General features: G+C 42.1%; 1 protein-coding gene across 1 annotated transcript in view; it reads left to right on the top strand.

Annotated features, from left to right (window-relative positions):
* Positions 1-20,961, top strand: part of LOC106581675 (collagen alpha-1(XVIII) chain) — a 210,717-nt gene that overhangs the window by 25,131 nt on the left and 164,625 nt on the right. The window lies entirely within an intron of this gene.

The raw sequence follows: 20,961 nt of genomic DNA, 5'->3' as shown, positions 1-20,961 counted from the left end.
CTTGTCTCAGAGCAGCATGAAACGGTGCTAAAATAGTTGTAGGCTTTTACTTCTAACTTCAATATGCTCTTTAAATGAATAAGACCTACACAATTTTTAACAGTATATCTACAAATAGTTTTTTCAATGATGTGACTCCGCGAATAATTACATTTAGAGATTGAGGACTCTATATTAATATCTAAGGTGCATTTTCCATTAGAGTCTGTGAGAATATCTAAGGGGCTTTTATCTAATTCTAAATTAATTCATAATAATAATCACTTTGTTTAAATAGTTGCAATATTTTGGAGATTTAGTTTTCATTTAACCAAGAGTGAGTGAGAAAAAGCCAGTTCTTGAACATGGGGTGAGACATTCTCACCAATTTGTAAATAAAGCCGGTTTGTTATTTAAGTTTCTCCAGATATAAATAATTCTAACTTGAATATTAGGCAGACATCACTTGCTTATATTCAGTCAACACATACAGTTGAAGTTGGAAGTTTAAATACACCTTAGCCACATACATTTAAACTCAGTTTTTCACAATTCCTGTCATTTAATCCTAGTAAGAATTCCCTGTCAGTTAGGATCACAACTTTATTTTAAGAATGTGAAATGTCAGAATAAAAGTAGAGAGAATGAATTATTTCAGCTTTTATTCCTTTCATCACATTCCCAGTGGGTCAGAAGTTTACATACACTCAATTAGTATTTGGTAGCATTGCCTTTAAATTGTTTAACTTGGGTGAAACGTTTTGGGTAGCCTTCCACAAGCTTCCCACAATAAGTTGGGTGAATTTTGGCCTATTCCTCCTGATAGAGGAATAGGCCAAGACTGATGTCTTGAGATGTTGCTTCAATATATCCACATAATTTTCATGCCTCATGATGCCATCTATTTTGTGAAGTGCACCAGTCCCCCCTGCAGCAAAGCACCCCCACAACATGATGCTGCCACCCCTGTGCTTCATGGTTGGGATGGTGTTCCTCGGCTTGCAAACCTCCCCCTTTTTCTTCCAAACATAATGATGGTCATTATGGCCAAAAGGTTCTATTTTTGTTTCATCAGACCAGAGGACATTTCTTCAAAAAGTACGATCTCTGTCCCCATGTGCAGTGTCAAACCGTCGTCTGGCTTTTTTATGGTGGTTTTGGAGCAGTGGCTTCTTCCTTGTGGAGCGGCCTTTCAGGCTATGTCGATATAGGACTCGTTTTACTGTGGATATAGATACTTTTGTACCATTTCCTCCAGCATCTTCACAAGGTCCTTTGCTCTCGTTCTGGGATTGATTTGCACTTTTCGCACCAAAGTACGTCCATCTCTAGGAGACAGAACGCGTCTCCTTCCTGAGCGGTATGACGGCTGCGTGGTCCCATAGTGTTTATACTTGCGTACTATTGTTTGTACAGATGAACGTGGTACCTTCAGCTCCCAAGGATGAACCAGACATATGGAGGTCTTCACTCCCTTTAAGAGTGTGCTCCTAATCTCAGCTTGTTACCTGTATAAAAGACACCTGGGAGCCAGAAATCTTTCTGATTGAGAGGGGGTCAAATCCTTATTTCCCTCATTAAAATGCAAATCATTTTATAACATTTTTGACATGCGTTTTTCTGGATTTTTGTTGTTGTTATTCTGTCTCTCACTGTTCAAATAAACCTACCATTAAAATTATACACTGATCATTTCTTTGTCATTGGGCAAACATACAAAATCAGCAGGGGATCATATACTTTTTTCCCTCACTGTAGATGACAACAGAGATTGGCAATGGTGTGGGGGGGGGGGGCAATGCAAATAGTCTGGGTAGCCTTTTGACTAGATGTTCAGGAGTGTTATGGCTTGGTGGCAAGAGGTTGTTTAGAAGCCTCTTAGACTTGGTCCTCCGTTACTGCTTGCCGTGTGGTAGCAGAGAGAACAGTCTATGACTAGGGTGGCTGGAGTCTTTGACAATTTTTAGGGCCTTCCTCTGACACCGCCTGGTATAGAGCTCCTGGATGGCAGGAAGCTTGGCCCCAGTGATGTCCAATAGGCCCTCTCAATGGTCAAAGAAGCCCTGAGAACCTCCATAATTAAAGTGCCAGTAATCCAAGAAATCCGCAGCCTAAAGGTTGATGAAATATGTATGCGCATAATGTTCAGGATTAAAGTGTGATTTCTCTCTTGTTCACTTTCTTTCATTATCCGATTTCCTCCAACCCCCTCAACTGGTAAACTCTTGCTCGGCATGAAACATTGATGACCCTCTTCCTACGTGGAGCGCCCCCCTCTACATTGAGAGGTGAGAGCTGGTGCGGTGGCAGCTATAGCCGCTAATGGCTGTGGACAGGCAACTTCCGCTTACCCGCATGTTAAAAAGCCCATTCTGCTAATTATAATTCTGTCGAGGGGCAGTGGGAACCATAAAACCTAGCGGTCAAACAAGGAAATGGTTCCGATCATAAAAGTCATCTTGTCCTAGAGAGATTTCCACGGTTATCAAAACGTAACACCAGGATCAGCCTACACGAAACACAGCACTTATTTTAAGTCTTACATAAATCCCCTATAGGAAACATCTATGCTGGAAAAATTCTTCTAACCATTTCCCTGTTTGACCACCAGGTTTTATGGGTATTATGACTCATACATAAAAATTTGATTTATTTGTCAGGTGCTCCGAATATAACAGGTGTCAACCTTACTGTGAAATGCTTACTTACAAGCCCATTAACCAACAATGCAGTTCAAGAAATAGTTAAAATATTTACGAAATAAACTAAAGTAATCAAAGTAACACAATAAAATAATAATGAGACTATATACAGTACCTGTTGGTAGGGGTGAAGGGACTGTGTAAATAGTCTGGGTGGCCATTTGATGTATTCTTCAGCAGTCTTATGGCTTAGGGGTAGAAGCTGTTAAGGAGCATTTTGGACCTAGACTTGGCCCTCCGGTCTCGCTTGCCGTGCGGTAGCAGAGAGAATACTCTATGACTTGGGTATCTGGAGTCTTTGGGGGAAAAAATGTGGCCTTCCTCTGCCTAGTATATAGGTCTTGGATGGCAGGAAGCTTTGCCCCGGTGATCTACTGGGCCGTACGCACGACCCTCTATAGTGCCTTATGGTTGGATGCTGAGGAGTTGCTATACGAGGCGGTGATGCAACCAGTCAGGATGCTCTCTGGTGCAGCTGTATAACTTTTTGAGGATCTGGGGACCCATGCCAAATCTTTTCAGTCTCTTGAGGGGGAAAAAGTGTTGTCGTGCCCTCTTCACGACTGTCTTGGTGTGTTTGGACCATGATAGTTTGTTGGTGATTTGGCCAACTTGAAACACTTGAGCCTCTCCGCTACAGCCATCACGATGTGAATGTGGGCGTGTTCGGCCCGCTTTTTTCCTGTAGTCCACGATCAGCTCCTTTGTCTTGCTTATGTTGAGGGAGAGTTTGTTGTACTGGCACCACACTGCCAGGTCTCTGACCTCCTCCCTATAGGCTGTCTCATTGTTGTCGGTGATCAGGGCTACCACTATTGTGTCATCAGCAAACTTAATGATGGTGTTGAAGTCGTGCTTGGCCACGCAGTCGTGGGTGAACTGGGAGTACAGGAGGGGACTAAGCACGCACCCCTGAGGGGCCCCAGTGTTGAGGATCAGCGTGGCAGAGGTGATGTTGCCTACTCTTACCACCTGGGATTGGCCCGTCAGGAAGTCCAGTATCCAGTTGCAGAGGGATGTGTTTAGTCCCAGGGTCCTTAGCTTAGTGATGAACTTTGAGGGCACTGTGGTGTTGAACGCTGAGCTGTAGTCTTGCTCACATTGGCTACGGAGAGCGTGATCACACAGTCGTCCGGAACAGCTGGTGCTCTCATGCATGCTTGACTGTTGCGTGCCTCGAAGCAAGCATAAAAGGCATTTAGCTCATCAGGTAGGCTCACGTCACAGGGCAGCTCTTGGCTGGGTTTACCTTTGTAGTCTGTAATAGTTTGCAAGCCCTGCTACACCCGACGAGTGTCAGATCTGGTGTAGTAGGATTTAATCTTAGTCCTGTATTGAAGGCGTTGCCTGTTTGATGGTTCGTCTGAGGGCATAGCGGGATTTCTGATAAGTGTCGAGATTAGTGTCCCGCTCCTTGAAAGTGGCAGCTCTAACCTTTAGCTCGGTGCGGATGTTGCCTGTAATCCAACGCTTCCGGAACATATTCCAGTCTGTGCTAGCAAAAACAGTCCTGTATCCTAGCATCCGCATTATCTGACCACTTCCGGATTGAGCGAGTCCCTGGTACTTCCTGCTTTAGTTTTTGCTTGTAAGCGGGAATCAGGAGGATAGAATTATGGTCAGGTTTGCCTAATGGAGGGCGAGGGAGAGTGTTGTATGCATCTCTGTGTGTGGAGTAAAAGTGGTCTAGAGTTTTTTTTCTTCTTTCTCTGGTTGCACGTGACATGCTAGTAAAAATGAGATAAAACGGATTTAAGTTTGCCAGCATTAAAGTGCTGCTTATGGATTAGCATTTTCTTCTTTTCTTATGGCCTTATACAGCTCGTTGAGTGCGGTCTTAGAGCTAGCATCGGTTTGTGGTAGTATATAGACGGCTACAAAAAATATAGATAAACTCTCTTGGTAAATGGTGTTGTCTACAGCTTATCATGAGGTACTCTACATCAGGCGAGCAATACCTCGAGACTTCCTTTAATATTAGACATCGCGCACCAGCTGTTATTGACAAATAGAGCCCCTACACACCTCTCGCCTTACCAGACGTAGCTGTTCTGTCCTGCTGATGCACGGGAAACCCTACCAACTGTATATTATCTGTGTCATTATTCAGCCACGACTCGGTGAAACACAAGATATTACAGTTTTTAATGTCCCGTTGGTAGGATAGTCTCGAACAGAGATCATCCAATTTATTCTCCAATGATTGCACGTTGGCCAATAGAATGGATGGTAGAGGCGGGTTACCCACTTGCCAATGAATACTCACAAGGCACCCCGATCTCCGCCCCCTGTATTTCCGTCTTTTCTTCAGTATATCCTTCACGTCGGACTCATTAAAGAAAAGCTCTTCGTCCAGTTCGAGGTGAGTAATCACTGTTCTGATATCCAGAAGCTCTTTTTGGTCATAAGAGACGGTAGAAGCAACATTAAGTACAAAATACGTTACAAACAATGCGAAAACACACACAAAATAGCACAGTTGGTCAGAAGCCCTTAAAACGGCAGCCATCCCCTCCGCCGACATTATAATATGTGGTACTCTATTAGCAGGAACATATTGGGAGGAGGGGAGGCTTTTATGGGAACCCAACCCTTTCCACGGCATCCAAATGCAAATCTGGGAAGAGTTTTGCTGTTAGGTGGCTGTTTCATGTCCCAGTTTAATGACGATTCAGGAGATAATAGCAACATTTAGGCTATGTCTCCACAGCTTTCATGAAACTTGTAGCATCATGATCCCTTAAGTAGGACGTAGCCTTGCTAGGCCTAGTATTGTGCAACTAGTTAGTTTTGTGACTCTTTTATTAACTGAATGAAAAGTTCAGAAATATAATAGTAGTTGTTTTAAATGCCACAGTTTTAAGAAAACATTTTAAGGCGTAATTCTCTTAGTGCTAAATCTTCTGCTTTATGATCGTCTAGTTCCATTCATATCAGTCAGTCCGTAAGCCCTCTGTCTGAATGATGGTTGTCATGGCTACTAGGTACAGATTTGTTAGACACAAAGCAGTGTTCGGCCCCAGTGAGAGGGAGAAACTAGATCCTCGAGCCTGGTACTTTGTCCCCTGCTTCAGCTTTAAGGAGTGTTTACAGGGAAGAACAAAACCAGAGAACCCCTTATTGTAAATAGGAATTTCTTCTTAACTGACTTGCCTAGTTAAATAAAGGTAACAAAATTAAGTTTAAAGGTTAAAACTTTTTTTTTTAAATGTTCAGAATATTAATTTATCCGATTTTGAATATCCCTTCAGACTCCACAGTGTGTTATTCTTTAATTAACAGGCTATGCAGTGGGGAGAAGGTTTCTCAAGGCCCTAATTGGAAGGTTTCCATTGCACCTAATTGGACCTCACTCATGGCTATACCCCTCTTCCTCCTCTTATCTCCTGACTGACCATCAAGATGGGCAGCCTTTTCAAGACATCTGAAAATTCCTCCTATTCATCTGTCTTTCAGGAGTGGCAATCTCCATAGACAGTTCTCGTCTCGCTTGCTCACAAATCTCACACCGTGGGGGGTGTGAAAGAAAATTTGCCCCTGGGTAGGGGAGATTAACATCAAGTGCAAAGGGACAAAAAGGGGATTTGAAGAGTCCGTTACCTCGTCCTCTGGTCTCTTGACGGATGCCGGTAATGGGGGTTGTGGGTTGAATATGGCAAAAGTTGAAACGCACATTTTTTTTGTTGCTCGTCTGTAGATTTTTCTTTTTTAATGCAATACAGACATTTTGATTTGACATGTACACATGCATAAAAATACTAAATTCAGGAGGGGGGAATTAAGTAGGTTTGGGCAGTATACTGGGGTATTTGGAAAAAGCCAAATTATATATTTGAAGTTTTTCAATATTTTTGAATATTTGTAGCTACTTTTTGATGTAAATTCCGGGAGTCAACTTGTGTAATGCATTAGGAGATAAAGTAGATTGCATTCTTCATTTCACCTGCCACATTATTTTACATTATGAAGCTTACTGTAGCTCCCCAGGTACATTTGAGCCAGTCATGTGTTTATTTGTAAATAGCACAACGGGAGATAACTGGAGCTGGTGAGTCCATAGTGTTCTATATCTATCGGCGAGTCTATGTTGTGTGGCGCACATGAGGTGATGAAGTTACACTTGTATGTAATTCACTACTAAATGTTTGCCATCAGTTATTTCATAATGGCTTTCTACCAGAAGTCAAAGCACTCTGGATGTGTTATCTGTACAGTTGCCATTTGTTCCCTGTGCTTCCTACTAGCATTTTTTTCCCTTCCTTTCTTCGCCCCTCTGCTCTGTACAGATGCTGCTCTTCCTTCAGAAAAGCATGCATCACAACTTTGTTCATTTGCACAATTTCGCTCATTCACTTTCGCTTGTAAATGTCCACACTCACCGAAAATGACATCCAGTAGCTACTAGCTATGCTTGCATAACTTTGAGCTGGATTTGCTTGTCTTTGCAGTTACTTTGTTTGTTTTTGCTTGTTAGAATTTAGCGAACAGCGTCTATGATTTCGCTATTAGTTTGTGCTAATTTTGTTAGCATTCAGGTACTAGAGGACCAGTGAGCTATTCTTGCATTTTTTGCACCCCCTTGTGCTATGCCGGTAATAACATAAATTCTGGGATAAGACAAGGACGGTATGATGAAATGAAAATCTGGATACCACTAAAGCCTAGAATTAAGTAATTACAATAGTTTGACTTCTCTGTAAAGCATGGACACTGCTCTTGTTTGTTCTCTCAGGGTGGCATTCCCTGCATGGGTCACTGCATCCTCTAATATCTCAACAAATATCTCTGTGTCACCCAACAGCTATAACTCCTCTGCTTGAATTTGGTTCTAGGCCGAAGACTGAATTGTCTGCTTTTGTGTTGGGTTGAGTTTTTGATCATTGTTGAGAAACTGTCATCTTGCCATGACTTATGGTATATAAGAGCATACAAAAATTCTCATAAATGTTCACTAAAACCAAAAAGTGTTGAGGATTCACCTCCCTTTAGAATATATTATCAATGGACAATATTGGCTGCAAGGTGCCTCAGAGTCACAGAGAAGGGACTAGAGGGGCTCCTTTCACAAAAACCCTGTTTCAGCGCTTGATGCCAAAGAGCCAAACTGAATGCCCCAGCTCAGAGGCTGCTAAGGTCTCATTCGTGAATCGAGAGTGGGGTGGACAATGAAGGAAGCCCTATATTCACTTTGGCCGGTGTGGCCAGATGGCACAGTGCCATGCATTGAGATACACAAAGAGGAGAAGGTGACTTATGCCAACCGTAGGGTCGTTAAAGCATTTAGAGAGCCAGTGAAATATTTGCAGGTGATTATTTTGGCCCAAGCCAGTGACATTATCCAAGTTGCTGAGTGGGAGGTCCAGCAGTCTTGACATGTCTGCAGTTACCCTCTCATTATTGGCCCGTTGGCAGAAATATCCAATGAGGCTCCATTTTGCGACCGTCAGAAACAAACTAACAGAGGCGGGCCCTGTGGTTTCACCTTGCCAGTTTGCAGCCATAGTATCTTGTTTGGAAAATGGACTCTTCTTCTGGAGAAATCTGTTTTCTGTCTCATATAGAACCGACACGCTGTCAGGTACATACAGATTTTCATTACCTTGGGTTTCCTGTCTTGAAGCTGTCGGTCTCAACTTAATAGCCCACAGCAAGGTGAAAGTAAAGAGACGACCTTGTCAAGTGGATTCTGTGCCTCTCAGTATGGCGTTAACTGGGCTGGGAGGGTGGTTAGAATCAGTTTGTTCACCCACACCCTACAGCTAATATTACAGTCTTTGTATTACTCTCAAAGGTGTGAGGGATATATTTCTTTATTTAATGTAATACTTCCCTCCCACTCTACTGTATTCTCTTTTCTCCCAATGTCTTTCTTTTTCTGCCTCACTGAGTGAAATAAATACCCGGTAACGTTATACCACACCTCTGACAGAGAATAAATGTCGATGTTATCATGTGCTTATACGAATGAAGTTGTAATGTCTTATCGTGGCAGACAGCAAATATCTCACACTCAATCCAGAAGTAATCTTTGCCTGCCCCAGAATGTCAACACCAAGGAGCAGTCAAGATGTTTCAGTCCAATTGAGTTATGCTATATTATACTCCTTATCATTTATAGCTGGATAATGTCTTCATCACCTATGGCTGCTAAGATAATTCAGTGATTCAAGTCACATTTCCATTCTTTGTACAAACATCAAAGCAAGTGTGTAAATAGTGTAGCCGTCATAAACAAGCTGCAGATGTCAGTTCTACGTCCCCGCCTGTACACCCTTTAATTACAGTGCATTCTGAAAGTAGACCCCTTGACTTTTTCCACATTTTGTTATGTTACAGCCTTATTCTAAAATTGATTAAATCGTTTTTTTCCCCCATCAATCTACACATAATACCCCATAATGACAAGGCAAAAACAGGTTTTTAGAAAATGTTGCACATTTATTAAAACAAAGTAACTGAAATATCAGATTTACATAAGTATTTAAACTATCTACTATGAGACTCAATTGAGCTGTGGTGCATCCTGTTTCGATTAATCATCCTTCAGATGTTTCTACAATTTGATTGGAGTCCACCTGTGGTAAATTAAATTGGTCGGACATGATTTGAAAAGGCACACAGCTGTCTATGTAAGGTCCCACAGTTGAAAGTGCACGTCAGAGCCAAAATCAAGCAATGAGGTCGAAGGAATTGTCCGTAAGAGCTCCGAGACAGGATTGTGTTGAGGCTCAGATCTGGGGAAGGGTACCAAAAAATTCTGCAACATTGAAGGTCCCCAAGACCATAGTGGCCTCCATCATTCTTAAATGAAAGAAGGTTGGAACCACCAAGCCTCTTCCTAGAGCGAGCCACCCGGCCAAACTAAGCAATCATGGGAGAAGGGCCTTGGTCAGGGAGGTGACCAAGAACCCAATGGTCACTCTGACAGAGCTCCAGAGTTCCTCTCTCAAGATGGGAGAACCTTCCAGAAGGACAACTATCTCTGCTGCACTCCACAAGTCAGGAATGAGGCAAAGATGAACAGTGTGAAGTACAGAGAGATCCTTGATGAAAACCTGCTCCAGGGCACTCAGGACGTCAGACTGGGACGAAGGTTCAAATTCCAACAGGACAACGACCCTAAGCGCACAGCCAAGACAAAAAAGTGGATTTGGGACAAGTCTCTGAATGTCCTTGAGTGGCCCAAACAGAGCCCGGACTTGAACCCAATTGAACATCTCTGGTGAGACCTAAAAATAGCTGTGCAGCGACGCTCCCCATCCAACCTGACAGAGCTTGAGAGGATCTGCAGAGAAGAATGAGAGAAACTCTCCAAATACAGGTGTGCCAAGCTTGCAGCATAATACCCAAGAAGACTCAAGGCTGTAATTTGCAAAAATGTCTAAAAACCTATTTTTGCTTTGTCATTATGACGTATTGTGTGTAGATTGATGAGGGGGAAAAAAACAATTGAATCAAATTTTTTGAATGAGGCTGTAATTTATTAAAATGTGGAAAAAGTCAAGGGGTCTGAATACTTTCCGAATGCACTGTACCTACTTTCTAAGGGTTGCCAAAACACTTCCATGTAGCCAGTGACTGCCAGACTTTGAGTTCTCTCTCCCCTGAGATCAAGAGTGGCCACAATTTTCAAAGCCCCTCTCATGGATTAACATACCTTAGTTTGGTTTTAGGGAAAGCAGAGGAAGAGAGCCATGGCCTGCCTTTACTCTTTTTGTGCTAAACTGCCCACTGGGGGACAATGGACGCTGGCACCCTTCTTCAGTCTCGGCCAGACTAATTGAGGGCCTAATCTTGTCATCCCGATGAAAGCTCCTTTTGTCCTGCTCGCTTTTCCTCCTGTGTACCTGGGCCTCTGATGTAGCTACAGGCCGAACGTCATCCCCTCCAAGCTATTTTCCTCTCTTTATTACTGCGAATTAAAATGTAATTTTAAGGTAGGAGTAATCTTCATTTTGGCTCTTATAAAGGGGCGTCTGACGCCATGGGGACTGTCTTCCATCAGCATTCAAGGGAGACCGACAGCGTCTGCTCTTTTTTGTGTTGCTTGAATATCAGAGAAAAAGTTCAGTCTGCTCATTAATCCACAAGTATAAGATGTCCTTGACAGTCAGTACCCAGGCAACAAGGATTAACACAGAGAAATGGGAAATGGAACTCACTGTGCCCTAGAATGTGGTGCTACTTTGAGCCAGCCACAGGTTCACGGACTCTTTGCACTCTCAAATACATTTCCAGTGGACGAGCTGAAATTTCTTTCGTCTGTTTCTCACTTTGGGATCTGTGTTGGGCCTGAGCCCTCTCGTGTCAAGGGCCACAAAAACTAGGGTTTGCTCACACACAAAGTGAAGCTCTATGATAAAATGGGGGATCCTTATTAAATACAAAAAAAAGTACTCATTTTTTCATCGTCAAATCTACTGTCAAAGTCTAGATATGCATTGACATGATCTTGACGTGCAGAGCAAAGCTGAAATGCAATACTCAAGCGTGGGCCTTGCTGTTTCTAAGCACTGCAAAAGGACAAAGAGTTGAGCTGACCATGGAGTGATCTAACGGACTCTGTTTCTGCTCAGACCTGAGCAGCACTCAAAATGAGATCTCCATACACATTATTTTCTGATTAATCTTTCCCCCCTTCAATGAAGAATCTTATTTATTTATGCATTAAAATGCATCAACAAGCATGAAAAATGGATCCCTGAATCCATATATAAAGTTGGAGGATGTGCATATGTATGTGTGATTTTGCTAGCGTTTGTAAGCCAGTTTGTAAATGTTGGACTTGCACAGGCAGGTAGAATATGTGCATACTTTTGATAATTTGTTTTATGGCATAATCAAAGCACAACGTGTCATTTGTAAAGTAGGTAAGAGGTTATAAAGCTTTTGTTTACATCTTTCTACACATATTATTACTTTTTGTGTATACGAAGTATTAAGAACACCTGCTTTTTCCATGACAGACTGACTAGGTGAATCCAGGTGAATGCTATAATCCCTTATTGATGTCACTTGTTAAATCCACTTCAATCAGTGCAGGTTAAAGCCTTGAGACAATCTAGACATGGATTGTGTGTGCCATTCAGAGGGTGAATGGTCAAGACAGAAGTGTTAAGTGCCTTTGAACGGGGTATGATAGTAGGTGCCAGGCGCACCAGTTTGAATGTGTCATGAACTGCAACACTGCTGGGTTTTTCATGCTCAACATTTTCCCGTGTGTATCAAGAATGGTCAACCACCCAAAGGACATCCAGCCAATTTGACACAACTGCGGGAAGCATTGGAGTCAACATGGGCCGGCATCCCTGTGGAACGCTTTCGACACCTTGTAGAGTCCATGCCCCGACGAATTGAGACTGTTCTGAGGGCAAATGGTGCAACTCAATATTAGGAAGCTGTTCCTAATGTTTGGTATACTGTTTTTTTCACATACTGAGAATGCGTCATGAGCGATTGCATTGTTTCCCCACTATTCGTTGATTTCGGTACTGCATCCACATATCTAATTGATCAGCCGTTGTCAAAAGCGAAATGAGTATGACATCTGGGCATGTAAAGTATACAAGTTTTTTTATGTCGTATACTATGAAACTTTCTTTAGCATTCTTAAAGTTAAGCAAACAGGGCTCTAATCTGAGTGTCATAATTAGAGGTGTTGGAAATGACAGACAGACCCTTTAGTGTGTGTGTGTGTGTGTGTGTGTGTGTGTGTTCTTCATTTTACCTATAGTAACAGCATTTCATCTAAACATTCCAGTTCAGCTTTTTGTATCATCTCCCAATTATTACTTTAAAAGGTTATTGTGGAAGAGTGGATGTTTCATTTGTGTACAGTTTTACTTTTGACTGAGCAAGAGATGATGTTAGTTTCCAGTGATGGTATTCCATGGATTCTGTCTGCTCTTAGTACAGTATTCTATAATGAAGTGCATTCAGCATAAACATCCTAGTACTACATGGAATAATAAACCCAAGCACACATTAAAATACACAAAGAAATGCTTAATTGGCCACAAAACAACATTTTGCTATGGCCATCTCAGTCTCCTGACATGAAACCCATTTGACAACCTGTGGTTTGAATTGAAGAGGGTAGTCCATAAGCGCAGACAAAGGATATCAAGGATCTGGAGGGATTCTGTATGGAGAAATGGTGTAAGATTCCTCCCAATGTGTTCTCCAACTCATAAAACATTTCAGTGCCGTTATCCTCGCAAGGTGAGGTATTGAAAACAGGTGTCAATAATTTTGACCCGTAGCTTTTTGAGAGAAAAAAAATATTACTTGCACCATTGTATCAATTTAAGTAACATAATAAAATAATCCCCATCAAAATCCGTCAATTTAAGATGGCGATATTATTATTTTTTTTTTTTTTTGCATGGGCTTCGGCTCAATCTACCACATCCGCCTATGTCGCCCTTCCGCATCTGCGGTGGAAAGTGGCAGAGCTACAGCTCTATTTGTCAGACCAGGATACATCCCAAACTCGTCTAAAGGTAACCCATACAAATTAGTGGAAGTATGGAGGTAGTTTTGTGGCAACAAAAACAAGGGGTAAATATGTCTAAATCTCCTAGATATAGGACAGACACTTAAACCTTATTCTTAAATTTTCTGTATTTTTGACCATTTATGAATGTGTTATTCAATGCATTTCTATGGGCTAATTTAATATATACCTAAAGGGATCCTAAAATTCAAAATAAAATAAGTAAATGATCCATGGTATGACCTTCTTAAACAATTACCCCCCCAAACAGCTTAAACGTTTAAGAAATTTTAGAAAATGAGCAATTGTATTAGTATAAAATAGTATAATTTCCATATTTGAATTATTTATTTTTGTAGTAATTTTTTCTCATCTTTAACAAGGGTGTCAGTAATTTCGGATCCCACTGTTGTGCCGGCCATCGGTTGAGACACAACATACTCTTGAATACAGGGTGAGTGTCATGTTTTGGCTGATTGAATTTTATTACAATTTTATTACAATGTTCACCTTTTAAATGGTACCACAAAGATGGTTGGAGGGCTTCACATCAGAGAATGTTGAGTTGAATGGAAATATCTGTTGTGTTAAATTAGGCTGTCAATCCTCCATAGGAAACTGATTTGAAATCATAGAAATGTATATGAAAAATATACTGCTCAAAAAAATAAAGGGAACACTAAAATAACACATCCTAGATCTGAATGAATGAAATAATCTTATTAAATACTTTTTTCTTTACATAGTTGAATGTGCTGACAACAAAATCACACAAAAATAATCAATGGAAATCCAATTTATCAACCCATGGAGGTCTGGATTTGGAGTCACACTCAAATTTAAAGTGGAAAACCACACTACAGACTGATCCAACTTTGATTTAATGTCCTTAAAACAAGTCAAAATGAGGCTCAGTAGTGTGTGTGGCCTCCACGTGCCTGTATGACTTCCCTACAACGCCTGGGCATGCTCCTGATGAGGTGGCGGATGGTGTCCTGAGGGATCTCCTCCCAGACCTGGACTAAAGCATCCGCCAACTCCTGGACAGTCTGTGGTGCAACGTGGCGTTGGTGGATGGAGCGAGACATGATGTCCCAGATGTGCTCAATTGGATTCAGGTCTGGGGAACGGGCGGGCCAGTCCATAGCATCAATGCCTTTCTCTTGCAGGAACTGCTGACACACTCCAGCCACATGAGGTCTAGCATTGTCTTGCATTAGGAGGAACCCAGGGCCAACTGCACCAGCATATGGTCTCACAAGGGGTCTGAGGATCTCATCTCGGTACCTAATGGCAGTCAGGCTACCTCTGGCGAGCACATGGAGGGCTGTGCGGGCCCCCAAAGAAATGCCACCCCACACCATGACTGACCCACCGCCAAACCGGTCATGCTGGAGGATGTTGCAGGCAGCAGAACGTTCTCCACGGCGTCTCCAGACTCTGTCACGTCTGTCACATGTGCTCAGTGTGAACCTGCTTTCATCTGTGAAGAGCACAGGGTGCCAATGGCGAATTTGCCAATCTTGGTGTTATCTGGCAAATGCCAAAAGTCCTGCACGGTGTTGGGCTGTAAGCACAACCCCCACCTGTGGACGTCGGGCCCTCATACCACCCTCATGGAGTCTGTTTCTGACCGTTTGAGCAGACACATGCACATTTGTGGCCTGCTGGAGGTCATTTTGCAGGGCTCTGGCAGTGCTCCTCCTGCTCCTCCTTGCACAAAGGTGAAGGTAGCGGTCCTGCTGCTGGGTTGTTGCCCTCCTACGGACTCCTCCACGTCTCCTGATGTACTGGCCTGTCTCCTGGAAGCGCCTCCATGCTCTGGACACTACGCTGATGGACACAGCAAACCTTCTTGCCACAGCTCGCATTGATGTGCCATCCTGGATGAGCTGCACTACCTGAGCCACTTGTGTGGGTTGTAGACTCCGTCTCATGCTACCACTAGAGTGAAAGCACCGCCAGCATTCAAAAGTGACCAAAACATCAGCCAGGAAGCATAGGAACTGAGAAGTGGTCTGTGGTCACCACCTGCAGAACCACTCCTTTATTGGGGGTGTCTTGCTAATTGCCTATAATTTCCACCTGTTGTCTATTTCATTTGCACAACAGCATGTGAAATGTATTGTCAATCAGTGTTGCTTCCTAAGTGGACAGTTTGATTTCACAGAAGTGTGATTGACTTGGAGTTACATTGTGTTGTTTAAGTGTTCCCTTTATTTTTTTGAGCAGTGTATATAATATCGATAGTAGAATAGACATTACCATTTAAGTTGACATTCGACGATGGGTGGACCAGCGGTCATCTTTGTGGTAGTAATTAGAAATAACAAACATTTAAATGGCATACCAGCTAAATTTGAGTGGTCTGAAGGGATCGGTCCATTCTATGAATTCTATTTCGATGATTGAAATGACGCCCACCCTGTTCAAGAGCATGTTGCGTTTCAACTGATGGCGGGGACAACACAAAAACCTCAGATGATGTGAAAAAAGGGTATAAACAACAAAAGTATGTGAATATAAAACAAATCTGTGAGTTTACGCGTTTTTAGATGATTGACCTGAAAGGTTTAAAAAGTCATACTTTTTTTTTCAATAAATAATCAAATAGTTTGACAACACTGTTTGTAAGCTTTTTAATGGTATCAAACTCAACTGTTGATCTTATCCAGTGATGAATACATGGATGTCTCATGGTGTAGTGGGGTATGCAAAATGGCTAAACTTTGAGAACCTTTATCTCCTGAATGTTTTGGCATTTAATTCCAATAAGTCACTTTCTGACCACTTCTTCCATGGGCAAACATGTATGGAAAGTTTGTTGAAATCAAAAGGGATGCTGTCCAAAAGTTATTGAATTCAAATAGATTTACCAAATCGAAAACCTTTAATGAAAGGCATCAGGTAGAAGTAAATTAAACCATTAATACGTATATCATTTAGCATATTTTAGATGACCATGTTTTCAGGAATTTGATTGTATAATCTTGAAGCCCATTTGAGAAATAGTATGGTACATGATTCAGGAAGTAGGTGGGACATTCATAGCCTATACATCATGTTAAGCGGTCCAATGTTAAGCTGTTAAGTCAAGAAATGTCTCTCTCTTCTGTTTCTCAGCTAAACTCAGATTTTTGGGAGTGTGACATACAGATTGCAAAATCTAATTCAAACTAGAGCTAAAACATGCTAGCATACTGCTAACATACCTGTAGACTTCCAGTCATTGTGGTAACGCTAGTTAGCATTGACTTGTGAAAATACCTCTAACATCCTTCATACTGCACTTAGAGACATAAAAATGTCATCCATTTGAATCTGTGGCTTGAAAAACAGCTTGAAAGTTTCTGAAAGAGTTTGTGTAACTCAATCTCAATGTTTCAAGTTATTTTGATATGAGTCTTCTAGTTCTTGGGAGCCACTCCATGTGTATGTAATACTTGAGCTGAGTTGAGTTTCTCAACTATCTAATGTCTATCAACTGTCAGACATGAAAATACCTGTGAATTGATTGCAGTTATATATGAGGGCAAATGGGTTATAATTCATCATAGAACAAGAACCGGAAGTAGAGATCTCTTCTACTGTTACTTTTTCTATAAAAAAACACTGTTCGGTACTAGAATGTACTTCTTTCAAATGTGTCTCACGTGATTGAGAAGATCAAGTCTGTCTATCAGTGCAGCCCCTTTATAGCGCAAAGTGCCTGCTCCACTTATTCATTCATTGCTAGAGCTGTTTGGGCTGCATTGTTCGCTCCCCACTCATGCTGCACAGAAGTTAACGTATTTGAATAATGCAACACGGCATGTAGAAATGTTGAAACTGTCCATTACTGTTCGCAAAACAATGTCCATACAGGCTAGAACACTTTTACCATGCAAGAAGATACCGGTAGCTTCCAGCTTTAATTGTGGGCTAACTTTCCTTGATAGCTTACAGCTGAAGCAAACATCAATTCACTACCCTACTACTTTGTTTGTGATAATATGCTTACAATAATGCAAAATATGCTGGTTTCAAAGCTGATTGTCACCAAAAACATTATTCATTCACAGTCTTCCTCGCCACCAAAAACTCATTCACTTCTTCGTCTCCCTCACTTCCCGTCTGGTTTCCATAGCCACAGTCAGATTCCACAGCCACGTTCTGCCTCACAAATTACGTCATTATTGTCTAAAAGAGAGAGTGCACACTTTCATTGGAGGTTTCTTCTATGCAAATTATGTTGATCAGTACAATAACATATGTTCTCCTAGCCGTTGCTAATAAAATATGTCTTAACAAAGTAAAAATGATTGTATGATTGTATAATTGATTCATTAGTACATGGCTGTCTATAAATTAATTGACATAAAAATGTTCAAATGTAATGATATTGAACTCAAAAGATGCCCAATGATTGAACAGAGCAATAGCTGAGGTGTATCTGTCTGGATCAAGTGCCATTCTGTGACTGGCTAAACACGCCTTAGTTTTATTTTTTATTTTGTGGGACTGTTTTGGTATTTAATATCGTCATACTAAACCTGGTATTAGTATCTAAGTAAAAATTCTGGTATCGTGACAACACTACTCGGTGTATAGTCATACCAGGTGGAACATCATACTGATCATTTTGTCTTTAAATATCCTTACATATGGAGCAAAGCTTCATGAGCTGTTTTGTGCCCTACAGTACATGTCAATGAAGCCTCAATTTGGGATGGTCCCTCTCTTATACACTACAGTGTTTTGACTTTGACGGCTAAAATCATTTGGAAGGACATATTTAGGAAGTCAATGGCTCGTTCATGCTCTTTTTCGCTCTCTGAGCTCAGTTCCTCCCCTTCACTTCATTGACATTCATCACATCAGTGAAATAAATGCCTAACCCTCTTTTTCTGCTCACTGACAGTGGAATTCTGTGGCCTGGTTGCACAGCGCCGCCTTACCTTGTCAGGAGGTAGGGATTAGCAGTGTAATTAGTACACTTCTGAAAGTGACAATGGCTGGGTCTGTTCCCACCACTATCTGCTTAGGGGATCAGCTGAACTGCCCCCATCTAAAATTGCCCCCATTTTTCTTCTATCCCGCAAACCACCATGCAGCAGGGACTCATGGTCAACGGAAATGAACTGTGATTATGAAGAGGAGTTTTGCCTCGATGTCCTGGAGTTGAATCAGTTTATGGGAATAATAATAGGTTCTTGTCCCCAGTAAAAAAAATAATATTTACTAATGAGTCAGCAATTTGTGACCAGCATAGAGCCTCACTCTCTTACTTATCTGAAAGGATAAACATGTAAGCTTACCTCTCTGAAAGGCCCCTGAGTCTCTCTGTTTGAATAGCATCAAACTTGAATCAACCTTGTTGCCAAGGCCCTGCTGAGTTTGTATTTGAACAGATGCTAAGTAAAGGACTTGCGCAAAAGTGGGTCAAGTGGTGTATGGAGAGAGCTCAAGTGTGCGAAACTTGTTGATGGTCCTTCTCCTGTTCAGGGTTCCCCTTTTCCAATTGATGGTCCATTTGATGGTTTATTTGTCACAGTATCATCCTACATTGGGATTTTCTGTCCTCTAAAGCCCTATTCGGACGGGATAAGTTTTACTGGGGGAGCTTAGGTAATGTAATTATGTGCACAAGCACAAATCACCATCATTTTAGTCCCGTCCGAATCTGCCATGTCAGTTATTTTTACTTGGTAGGAAGGCTATTATCCCAGTCCTAAAAATCTACTGTTTTTCGGCAAACTCTGATGTCCTCTGATAATACTTATCCTGTGCAAATCGTCATCCCTGTGTTTTGAGGGATATTACAGAGTTTAACATGTGCTGCACCCAGTTTGGGTAAGAACATGGAACAAATTGATGCTTAAAACAAAGTGCTATGCCCGTAGCCTACAGATGAATTATCTGTTTTGTCATATATCAACTTTCCAAGTGCCAAAAGATGAAGTGGATGATATTGTGCCAATGAATTGATAAATTGTCAAATACATCAGGTAATTACATGGATGCATAGGTGCATTAGGCCAATATCAGGCTATCCCTAGACATTTGAAATATCTTCACACCTAGAAGAGCCTCCAGGTTTCCTTCATAATGGTCAATTGTGAATGAGGGAAATAAAATATGTTACAGGGGCAATTTTATAAAACAAAACCCGTGCTGATCGTCTGCTGGAAAAACGGACATGCCGGGGTAATAATTACATAATCGACATTCTATAGTAATTCTAGTTACTAGTACTAATACTAGTTACAGTGTTGCCTAGTTGAATAGAGGTAAAGTATATATGTGTGTATATATATACACACACATATATACACATATATATATATATATATATATACACACACATATATACACACACATATATACATATATATATATATATATATATATATATACACATATATATATATACATATCTATATCTATATACACTGCTCAAAAAAATAAAGGGAACACTTAAACAACACAATGTAACTCCAAGTCAATCACACTTCTGTGAAATCAAACTGTCCACTTAGGAAGCAACACTGATTGACAATAAATTTCACATGCTGTTGTGCAAATGGAATAGACAACAGGTGGAAATTATAGGCAATTAGCAAGACACCCCCAATAAAGGAGTGGTTCAGCAGGTGGGGACCACAGACCACTTCTCAGTTCCTATGCTTCCTGGCTGATGTTTTGGTCACTTTTGAATGCTGGCGGTGCTTTCACTCTAGTGGTAGCATGAGACGGAGTCTACAACCCACACAAGTGGCTCAGGTAGTGCAGCTCATCCAGGATGGCACATCAATGCGAGCTATTGCAAGGTTTGCTGTGTCTGTCAGCGTAGTGTCCAGAGCATGGAGGCGCTACCAGGAGACAGGCCAGTACATCAGGAGACGTGGTGGAGGCCGTAGGAGGGCAACAACCCAGCAGCAGGACCGCTACCTCCGCCTTTGTGCAAGGAGGAGCAGGAGGAGCACTGCCAGAGCCCTGCAAAATGACCTCCAGCAGGCCACAAATGTGCATGTGTCTGCTCAAACGGTCAGAAACAGACTCCATAAGGGTGGTATGAGGGCCCGACGTCCACAGGTGGGGGTTGTGCTTACAGCCCAACACCGTGCAGGACGTTTGGCATTTGCCAGATAACACCAAGATTGGCAAATTCACCATTGGCACCCTGTGCTCTTCACAGATGAAAGCAGGTTCACACTGAGCACATGTGACAGAGTCTGGAGACGCCGTGGAGAACGTTCTGCTGCCTGCAACATCCTCCAGCATGACCGGTTTGGCGGTGGGTCAGTCATGGTGTGGGGTGGCATTTCTTTGGGAGGTAGCCTGACTGCCATTAGGTGCCGAGATGAGATCCTCAGACCCCTTGTGAGACCATATGCTGGTGCGGTTGGCCCTGGGTTCCTCCTAATGCAAGACAATGCGAGACCTCATGTGGCAGAAGTGTGTCAGCAGATCCTGCAAGAGGAAGGCATTAATGCTATGGACTGGCCCGCCCGTTCCCCAGACCTGAATCCAATTGAGCACATCTGGGACATCATGTCTCGCTCCATCCACCAACGCCACGTTGCACCACAGACTGTCCAGGAGTTGGCGGATGCTTTAGTCCAGGTCTGGGAGGAGATCCCTCAGGAGACCATCTGCCACCTCGTCAGGAGCATGCCCAGGCGTTGTAGGGAGGTCATACAGGCACGTGGAGGCCACACACACTACTGAGCCTCATTTTGACTTGTTTTAAGGACATTAAATCAAAGTTGGATCAGTCTGTAGTGTGGTTTTCCACTTTAAATT

Source organism: Salmo salar, chromosome ssa21, assembly GCF_905237065.1.
Source record: "Salmo salar chromosome ssa21, Ssal_v3.1, whole genome shotgun sequence".
Taxonomy (NCBI): Eukaryota; Metazoa; Chordata; class Actinopteri; order Salmoniformes; family Salmonidae; genus Salmo; species Salmo salar.
This window is presented reverse-complemented; position numbering and strand designations above follow the sequence as displayed.